This window comes from Pogona vitticeps, chromosome 1 (assembly GCF_051106095.1).
Source record: "Pogona vitticeps strain Pit_001003342236 chromosome 1, PviZW2.1, whole genome shotgun sequence".
In the NCBI taxonomy this organism is placed as follows: domain Eukaryota; kingdom Metazoa; phylum Chordata; class Lepidosauria; order Squamata; family Agamidae; genus Pogona; species Pogona vitticeps.
Window position 1 is genome coordinate 320,978,012 of NC_135783.1, and position 10,670 is coordinate 320,988,681.

Consider the following 10,670-nt stretch of genomic DNA (forward strand, 5'->3'; position numbering starts at 1 on the left):
TGAAGTTGGCATTACGGCCTCCACTTAGATGTAGGTCTTGGCCTGGACCCTGTAATATCAATTGGAATATTTGTATTTGTATCTCTGGGGATACAACTATGAATATTGGCACCACAGGTGCCTGGAACAACTGGACCCTCCCCCCTGAACTGGTAGGTCCAGTTACCACTTGCCACACAGTGCGGCTGCTTTCCAGTTTGGTGTGAGGAAAACGGTGTTGGCTGCGCAGCCAGTAGTAAATGGACCTGCTGTTTCAGGAAGAGAGTCTGGTTTTCCAAGGCACCTGTGGTGCCAATACTTGCATTCATATCCCCAGGGATACGAATACAAATATTCCGTGTCCAATATCAATACTCAAATCAAAGCTGGCACGGAAGGTGACAGATTCAGTCCCTGACATCTCCATCAAAAAAGATCAGGTTGCAGATTTTTTTTTTTTAAAAAAAGAGACCTTTCTTTGAAGCTATAGGGAGCCACTGCCTGTCAGAAATAGCAATATTGATTAAATGGCCATATGTTCGACTCACACAATGGTACTCTATTTGAAGAATTATCAGAGGACAGTCCTCTATTTCAACTTGTTCTCTATTTCAAAAGGTGAAACATTTAAACATTTTAAACATTTAAACATTTTAAAAACACACCAGAAGGCGGTTCAGGGGTCACAGCATTGCCTGTCTTGAGTTCAGTCTGGATAGCAGATTGAACAGACAGGCATATCAGCCACCCGGCTATCATCTTTCCAACTATGGTCTTAGGGTTGCTAGGGCTGCAGCATCCCGTTCCCTGAGATTCCAGGGCTGAAACCTGAAGCCAGGTGACAGGTCCTTCTGATGTGTAAGAGGAGAGATCATGGGATATCCCAGAGTTGGGTCATTAGAGTTTGACATGCTGTACTGCAGGACAGGGTATTTTGTACATTCGTAGGGTTGCTATAATTTGAAGATGACTTGATGGCACATAACAGCAACACTGCTTTTAGAGTGCTATAGCAGCTGAAATCCCGCTGCTTTCTTATGCATGAGGAAGGCAAATACTGCACTATTTAGTTGCTTCTAGTTGGCAATTAATGAATCCCCACTGGGATTCTTGAGCATGTGCTAAATCAGTGAGTGGGCCTGCCTCCAAGAATTTCAGCAGCAACTTATTAATTGCCAACTAGAAGTGACTGAATATTAGGCTATCTGCTTTCCACATGCATAAGAAAGCAATAGGATTTCAGCCAATATGTATTTCTAAAACTGTATATGTTTAACTTCCAAAGAACTAGCCACGTGAGTCTGTCTCAGCATTTCGGCAAATGCAAAGGGGGAAAAAAGATCAAAAAAGGCAAAAAAAAAGAGAGTGGATTTTGATCCATGAAAGTTCACATTGAAACAAAACTGTTGAAGTACTACAATATTTCACTTTCCCCCCTTCCCTTTTCTGTATCATTCAATTAGCAGATGCAACCTGTAAGTCAATCCATGCCTTTTTTTTTTGTCCTGTTAAAGGGAGATGACATATAACTGTCTGTCCTCTGCAGACTAAGAAATAGTCTGACCTGATACAAGTCTGCTTCCTGGGAATTGCCTGGGAATTCTACATGTGCCACAGAGAGTTATTGAAGAAAAGTGGGCAGTCTTTTAAAGAAATAAATTAGCAGAATGACAATCCGATATATTTTTATCTACTGCCACACAAAGCCTGCAAACCTCACAAACATGCACACCCACAAACTGTTGCTTAAGTTGCATATAAACATAATTAATCTCTGTGGGACTGATTTTATAACAGTAGATGTAACATGGGGATAATTTCTAGATAGCTTCATTAAAGTCTGCTGAAACATGCTGTGTGTCTTGTTTAGGACCTCTAATGCTGAAATCAAGGTTATAACCTGTAATAAGGCAATTGCTTACGCTACCAGAGACAGTAACATTGTTTGAAACATAGTGATCACTCAGAGGTTTTAACCATTTCCCCCTGTTTTTCCCATCTGAGTTCTTACATTTTTTATTCTGTTTCATCTTTAAAGTTTAGGACAGCTTACAATGCATTTAAAAATCTACTATGTAGAGAAAAACAGTGAATGGTATGGTTATTGACTCATAATTAAGCTGCACTGCATCCCTAATCAGTGGGTTAAAAACTGCAATTTTAAGTGAGCAAGTGAGTTTAAGGTTATACAGTGGGGTCTTGACTTAAGAACGACTTGAGTTAAGAACATTTTGACTTAAGAACCGCTCTCATAGGAAAATATTGACTTGACTTAAGTACTTAGATTTGAGTTAAGAACTGAAAAAAACCCACGTGAGAGGCAGGGAAAGTGCAAAATTTGAACTTTCGGTTAACTGTTGGCCAGTGAAAAGGGTGCCTGTCTGCTTCCTCACTCCTCCCAGCGTTTAGAGAGTGGATTGGGAGTCTTCAGACTGCCTGGTACTGCCTGGACTGTATTTTCCCTGCCTTCCCTGAACCTTTCTTGACCTAAGAAAAAAAGAAACAAAATATCCCCCTCTAGTGGTCGAAGGCGGAATAGCAGCTTCCCATTAGTTTCTATAGACTGAAAAGAGCAGATACGGATCAAATGGTTTTCAATGCATTCCTATGGGAAATGCAGATTTGACTTGAGAACTTTTTGACTTGAGAACCGCCTTCCAATACGGATTAAGTTCTCAAGTCAAGGCCCCACTGTAATTGTATTGTATGAACAAGATTGAAACTCCAAATATCACCTAACTGCAGGGACTGAAACTCAAAGCAAATGAAAAAAGACTTATTTCCTACTGAGAAGTCAGGGGAATCCTATTTCTTATTAGTGACAGTTCTGCCCCATTTGGGTTTGTGGGATAGAGGGCAGGCCAAATAATGGTAAATGGAGCCCGGGGGTCACATTAAATGGAGTTCTTTGAAGTGTGGGCAAATGGAAACACCTTTAATTGCAAGATCAAAAATGCAAACTAAAGAAAGGTAGGAGAGAGAAATAGCACAAAAATGCAGTGCTTTGGAATTACATTTTTTGTGTGTTCAATAAAAAAAAAGCATGCTGCTTACATACCACCCCATAGCTCTTAAAACAGTCTCTGGGCAGTTTACAAGTTAATTATGCAGGCTACCTTGAGCCAGCTACCTAGGACTGAACTCCAGATCGTGAGCACAGTCTTGGCTGCAATACAGCAGTTTGACCACTGTGCCATGAGCCTCTCTAATAACAGCAATCTTTTACATAGTAACTCAGAACTGGCACCTGACAATCATAAACCACTGGCAGCAAGTGACTCCAAGTTTGGAGGTGCTCTGAATCAATTCTGTATTTTAGTCCACACTTTATAGGAGCTATTCAAGCTGCGGGACCTTATCCCCTCCCCCTCCCCCTAGCTTCAGCCTTTTGTTTAACTTCTCTAATGTTTAGGCTAAAACCTGGAATGGGCTGGTGATATCTCCAAAACTGAAGCTGTGTGCCACCTCTGTCAGGAGAACGAAAGCCAACCTGAAGCAGCCTGAGTGACTTGAGGTACTTCTGACCAGGCCGAGTGCCATAATCCTAGCCACCAATGTGAATGGTCCCCACAGATGGCTGAAAGGCAAGACAGCCGAGGGGAGTGGCAAGATGGTGACGTGGGGGCATCTCCAGAGACAAGGTCTGAATCAAAGCGAAGGTAGGAAGGCTCCACTCTGGCAGCTCATAATGGGGTGGTCTACCCATTTCTTTTGCATACAATCTATACACCTGCAATGGCACCCAACCATCATGCTAACAAAATACCAGCTTTGGGGCCTGCTTGACTCCAGTTGGTCTTTGAAATGAAAATGTGGGCGATATAATCAAAAGAGTGCCCTTGGTTCCTCTTCCAGCTCATTGTAGCTCAAAAGCAAGAATGTGAATTGTGAGACACGAGTGATTGTAATGCACCCAAAACTGGGGTTGCCTCTGGAAAGTATTCAGAAACTTCAGCAGGTCCAGAACATGGCTGCCCGATTGCCAACTGGGGCTGGCCGCAGGGGCCACCTAACCTAACCCAACCCCACCCACACCCTGTTACAGCAGCTCCACTGACCGCTGACCTGTCTCCAGGCACAATTCAAAGAGATGGTTCTAACCTACAGTTATATACATTAAAGATTCTGGGTAAATGTTCCAATTGTCAGAATGTTCGGTCCTTGCAGAGTTTCACAGAAACCAGTTAGCCTATATCAGTGAAGGCTTGTGTGTGTGTGTGTGTGTGTCTGTTTATGAGAATTGTAGTCCAAAACCAGGAATTTTTAAATCTCCGTATTATGCACAAGTTGGTGATTCTATGACCTTTCAGAAACATCAATTCCCTTTTATTTTTCATAGGCTCTAGGGAGCTTGGCTAGAAGCTTAGGTTGGTGCTGCACTGAGGAAAAGAGCAACTGACAAAAATCGAGTAGGAAGTATGAGTGTTTATCAGCTTCCACTTGTTGTTGAGACTGAGTTTATGGTTGTTATGAATATTACAAGTCTGGAAATATCTTTCAAAGAAATATAATGAAATGACTGTGCCTTTTTCAAATAATTAATTCTACATGTATTTAATTTGGCAGTACGGTTTGGCACTTTGAATGGCCCATTCAAAGCACATATCCTAAATTAAACAGATTTTACACCTTAGCAGATGTTTTTAAGCCATAAATATATTTGTATTTATTAGGAACCAGAATTAGGAAAAGTTATTTTCTTCTAGAATCCCCCCAGCCAACATGGACTGTGACCCTTCCAGATGTAGGATTCCAGATGGTGCAATGTAAAAACTTTTTCTTAAGTTCATATTTTAAATTGTCTCCTGCAGCCACTGGATGGAGCAAGACAGCTGTGGATATCAATTTCTTGTGGAATTTGATTTCCTTCAGCAAATGCTCTCTGAAGTGCTTGTGATTCAGAAAGGAAGGGCAACACTTCCAATTAACACTTTCAATAAATTACAGACAATGAAACTATTTCTTTTGGAAAACCAAACAGAACAATTGAATTTCAAAAGAAGGTAATCAAATTCCAGTCTCTGCACTAATGAAAAAAACAACTGCTGGATAGCCCAGTAGTTTAGGTATCTGGTTGTGGACCCAGAGATTGAGAATTCAATTCCCCATTTCTGCTTTCTTGACCCACAGGGTCTCTAGCAGTTCTATGATGATGATGATGACATGATTCCCATAACAGAGCACACCTGGCTTAGGCTCTTCTGTGCAAATTAATACAACACACTGTAACCGAAGAGTGAAGCATCAATGTTTAAAGGATTGTAGTTTAAAGGAGTGGTTCACATGTGATCATCACACTTTAAAGTTGCAATCCTATGCTCACTTTCCTGGAAGTAAACTTCATTAAATTAAATGGGATTTATGTATCAATAGATAAGCCTTTAATTTGTTTTCTTTATATTCTGTGTTTAGAGTTCATATTGTCATCATCCTATATGGTGTGCTGTGAGATCGGTTAGGCTGGGACAGTGTGACTTGTCCAAAATCTTCCAGGGAGCTTCATGGTAAAGTGGGGATTTGAATTGATACATATTTGGCCTCTCAAATCCTAGTCTGGCACTCTGCAAAGCTTCAACTGAGCAGCCCTCTCACCTGACCTCATCTTTAACAACTGAACGATGAGCTTTTGTATCTTGGAAGGAACATGCAGCCAGCAGAATGCCTGCTTACAGAATGCAGTTGATACAAACATGAAATCTGGGAAAGGCTAAAGGCAGCAGGAAAAGAGGAAGATCAAATATGAGATGACTGACTGACTCTCTAAAGGAACCCACAAGCTTGAGTTCACAAGAGCTGAGCAGGCTAGTTGAGGACAGGACATTTTGGAGACTGCTCATTTGTGGGAACACCGTAAGTTGAGAGTGACTTGATGGCACATAAAAATAACAACAGAAACTGGGGAGTCAGGAAATAAAATGCCATGAAAAGTTACTTCCTGATTCCTATTTACCAAGTTATTGTTAAAGGCACAAGAGCAATCCATCTTGATGCTTCTCTTCAGCCTAGGAAGAAAGCCAGGAGGTCCATGTTTGCCAGGGTGCAGGACAATTACTTTTTGGACAACTTCCAGAATCCTCAGCCAAGTGTGGTCCAAAATGTTGTTTTTCAAAGCTTGGCACTTGGCCAGGTTGGATTGCCACTGAAAATGCTCCTCACCAACAATCTCTCAGTAGATGCAGAGCATGTAAAAGGACCTTAAGGCATGTCCACCAGAGAACTGCATGTTCAGTGGCTGTGAGATCCCAGTTACCTTATGTGGGAACAGTGAGGACCCTGCTCCCAAGGCTGGTCCAATGGAAAGTGGACTGCTGACCTCCCAACCCCCAACAGTGGACCTGCAGTTTTCCAATGGAGTGGGGCTGCAGTGAGGAAGCGGAGGAGTCAGCAGGCAGCAAGATCCAACCACAGAAGGTGGAGCTGGGGGGACAGAGAACCATCCCCAGCCGAGGAAGATAAAAGGGCTGAGGAGGAAGATGCGGAGGAGAATCGCTGGGAGGAAACTTTGCAGACTGCCAACTGGAGGGCTAGGGAGGCAGAGGAAACTGCAGAGACAGAAGATAAATCCTAAACTGGCTGGCTGATGGTTCACTGTCATGACCCCTGGATGGGCGAGTGGGTGAAGCTGTCCAAAGAGGCCAAACGTGCACGGTGGGCACAGCATCGCTGGATGTGCTAATCAAGATGTGCCAGTGCAGACACTTCTAAGATGCCAATCTAGAGAACTAGGATCACACAGTGATGCAACCCTGTGTGTATATTGCTAGATGCTTGTCTAGCTTTTGCATTCTGGTAAATAATCTATGGCTGGTGGAGGATGGCTACATGGGGGGGGGGAAGGGTGCAACTGGTCAGTCCAATCCAACTTGTCTTCCTCATGCCTTTTTGAATACTCAGAGAGGTTGTACAGACTCTCATGCTTTGTATGACATAAAGATAACTTGATCCTGTTTGGGGCATCAGATTTCCAGAAGTGAGACCCATGTCTGTTGCAGCAAAACAAGAGACATGAGCAGCACCTTAAAGGTTAACTTGTTCTTTATAGTACAAGCTACTGTGGACTACATGCATGGAGTACCCTTGCAGGACACACATTATTACACTGAAGTGAGGTGTGTGCAGATAATGCTTTGAATGTTTAAAGGAAGTAACTTGTCAATTGTACCCAAATATGGTCTAGCAACCAGTTAGCAACACCAGGGACTCCAGAGAGTCTCCACATACGAGGGTTTAGGGGTATCAGGCAGATTCCAGACAGATATGAGCTCTAGTGTCATTTTTATAAGCACAGAATATACAACCTATTTTTTAAAATGTGTGACAATGAAACATTTGTTGAGTGTTGAGTACAGGAATTGTTAACATATGTCCGTGGGGTGTGCGTGTGTGTTTTCATCTGCAAGGTCTGGATGATTTCACGTGTTAAAAAAGACGCCATTGATTAAACAACAAAACAGCACTTCTTCTCTCAGATGCTTGTGGCTCCATAGAGTGAGAAGGAAATAAGAACAGAGGCAGCTGACTCTGCTCTTGCGCATTTGTGATGGCTGTGTTACAACAGAGCATTAGATCATAAAATATATCATTAACGTAATTCTATTACACAATATATCTGAAATAGGTACTCAGTGGCTGTTTTCTGAATATAGTGCCTACAGTGGCCTCCTTTGAGAGAAGAAAAACAGAGGTGCAATGGGATTCTGCTTTCTTGTGGTTCCTCTGATGTCCCCAGCAAATCTGATCTGAAGAATCTTCCAACGCTCTGAAGCAAATGGATGTATGTACTGAAAGATTCAAGGGAAGAGGGTTAGTTTTCCCACACTGATTGCAATCAGACACCATTAGATGCAACCCATCTAGCTTTGGTAAAAGACCTTTGGCAGTTGAAATGCAACTTTTAGCTTTTAATTACACGTGCACACAATCTTCAAACAAGTGTTATTATTTAAATTTTTAAGAGTGACGTAGGGACCCTACCAGAGAAAAGAGGTTTGTTACTTTTGCTTGTTTGTTGTTCCTTTGACTTCATCAGTGCCAGCCTTTCCCAATCTGAGGTTCTCCAGATGTGTTAGATCATAACCACTATTGGATTATAGGAAATCCAGTCCAACACATCCAGCTGACACCAGACATGGACATTAAGAAGACAGCAAGTTGCAAAGGGAATCTATCAATTGCCTTATGTGTCATTCTCCTTCCTCTTCTACTAGAGGCTGAACACTGTCATGCCTTATCTTGACTAGGGATGTGCCAACTCTTAATGATGTTGTATTGCAACCAAGTCACATTATTAAACCAATTCATTTCTTCTCCTTTCTGCACTTTCCCACCACTTACCTGATCTTGAATGATCGTCTGCAACTATCTGTACAGTTATTTTATCATTACATGACTGACATAACATTTCTATATTTTGATTTCTTGGTCTTTATTCACCTGCTCAGTCCAGGAAATTCTTAGCATCCTGTAATAAATCCATATTTCAGATATTTCTGTTTTACAGTGCTAAGCTGTACAGTAACATCAAGAATGTGGAGCACCATTTCCAAAGCCATATTTAAGTTTTAGTTGCCTATTATATTCTTCAAGTGGAGACTGCTCCAGGCCACCTCTCTACTGACTATTCAATGTTCCTGCTCTGTGTTGGGGACCGGAAATGGTCCTGGAGTGGCTTCCTGCTGAGCTCCCACTACACTAGGTCACCAGAGGCATTTGAACCAGTTGACCTTCTACTTGACCTTATGATTAAGGATATATATTGAAAGACAGGAAGCAGCGGGTGTACAGGAAGGAAATGATTACAAATGCTCTAGATTCAAGAAGTTAATTAACCAGGATGTGCCAGATTACAAGAGGAAAACAAGCGAAATATATTGATGTAGCTAACTGTGCTTTTTGTGATAAAAATTAAAACACATGTTGTAAAACATCTTCATCTCTCTTTAACTTACATGCCAAGCCCACATTTTTATATGGAAGGAACTCACTCCTCTGAATATTAACAACTAAATTAGGGGTGGGGAAAACCTTTGGTTTTCCAGATATTTTAGACCTCAATTCCCACAATCCCTTGCAATTATCTATACTGGTTGGGACTTCTGGGATTTGAAATCAGAAACATCTGGATGGTCAAAACTTCCCCATCCTTGTCCTTAATCTGAAAAACAGATGCATTGCCCTGTCAGCTCTAAATTTTGCATCCTCCTTTGGAACATGATTGTTGATTGATTCTTGAAGGCCTCCTTCCTGCTTTCCTTTGGGCGGGGAGGCACAGAACTGTTAGTTAGCCTGCCAATATAGTATGCTTTTAGCTTTACAGGTTGCTAAGCAAGAGCCTTTTAATGGTTGTGTTTTGCTTTAAGTCATGTTTTTTATTTAACTGTGTTTCAGTATTATACCTTCCTTCTTTTTTTTTAAAGCTGTACCTGTTTAAAGTCATGTTGTGAGCGTCTTCAGGTTGTGCACAGGAAGAAAGTTGGAATATAAATAAATTTTGGGAAGGATTTGTCAACCTAGTCTTCAAGAGGTAACTGCAAAACAGGGACAGAAATCCACCCATAAGGTTGTCAGACACTGGATGATGCATTATCCACATTTAGTGCTGATTATTTTGCTGTCCACCATACACATAGTCCTCACACAGAGTTGTTGTCATGTTCAGCAGCACGACACGTTTCTCCTATCCAGGGAGTGACCAGAAGCAGGCCTGCTCTGTTTGAAAAGTGTACCCTTGGTCCTATGGTTTGGCTCTGTTACTGAAACTAATGCAAACCAAACAATTTTCATTTCTGTTCCCTCACAAACATTTTCTTCCAGCCAGGATTAAAGGTGAGCCCAGTCCAGAAACTGGCAGAGTTCAGGTCCAGAGCACGGGAAATAAAACATGAAAGAGGGATGGCTTTGAGCATGTACAGAGTGCCATTCCTTCCACTTAGTGACAACGATCAGTCTCAGAGTTGTGGTCCCAGAAACCGTCTCCAGGGAGATGATCCGTTTCTTATCCTCAGGCTTGCAAGCGAGCCAGCTAAGCCACAGATACACGGTCCTGACCCGACCACCCCCCTCCGCCTCCGGGGGTCCTTCCCTCGCCTGGCTCCAGCAGGGGCGAGGCTGGATTATGGAGGAATCTCTGTCCCTTTAAGCAGCCCCGGTCGTTAGGAAGACACGCATGCGCAGGAGCGTTTGGCTCCTGGCATGGGTGGGGTATGGGGGGGACACCCAGTGGTGGTCGCCGCCCCCCCCCGGGCACAGAAGCCCCGGCGTGGCAATAGCCGCCTTTTTCCTCTCGCGCCCCGCCAGGAGGCGCCGCCTGGAGGTCCACGAGGACGCGACTCTCGCGCAGTGGCCGCAGCTTTAGCGCCTTTGTTCCTTGCTTGCAAGAGTCTAGCAGGAGCAGCGCAGCAGAGGCGGCGGCGGCAGCGGTCCAGCCTCCGGCTCCTCCTCCTCCTCCTCGCCCAGCGGCAAAGCGAGCCGCTGCCTCAGAGGCCGGCGGGCCTTTGTCCCTCCGGTCGCCTGCCTAGTTAGCCTGTCTGGCGGGGAGGAGGCAAGCGCCGGGCTGCCTTCTGGCCCGAGCGCGCCTCTCCCGGGGGCTCCAGCCGGCCGCCTCCCGGCCTTTTGCCCCGCCGCCGCCGCGCTCGCTGCATTGTGACTTGCTCGCTGAGCTCACCTGCCCCTCGCCGCGGCGGCGGCGCCCA

At 43.7% G+C, this 10,670-nt stretch overlaps 1 long non-coding RNA gene across 1 annotated transcript; it reads right to left on the reverse strand.

Annotated features, from left to right (window-relative positions):
- Positions 1–7,371: 7,371 nt before the first annotated feature.
- On the reverse strand, positions 7,372–10,601 carry LOC144589090 (uncharacterized). Its single transcript, XR_013544996.1, has 2 exons — positions 9,402–10,601; positions 7,372–7,760 (listed from the first exon to the last, which is right to left on the reverse strand). It is a non-coding gene; the product is annotated as an uncharacterized LOC144589090 (long non-coding RNA).
- Between the last annotated feature and the right edge of the window lie 69 nt (positions 10,602–10,670).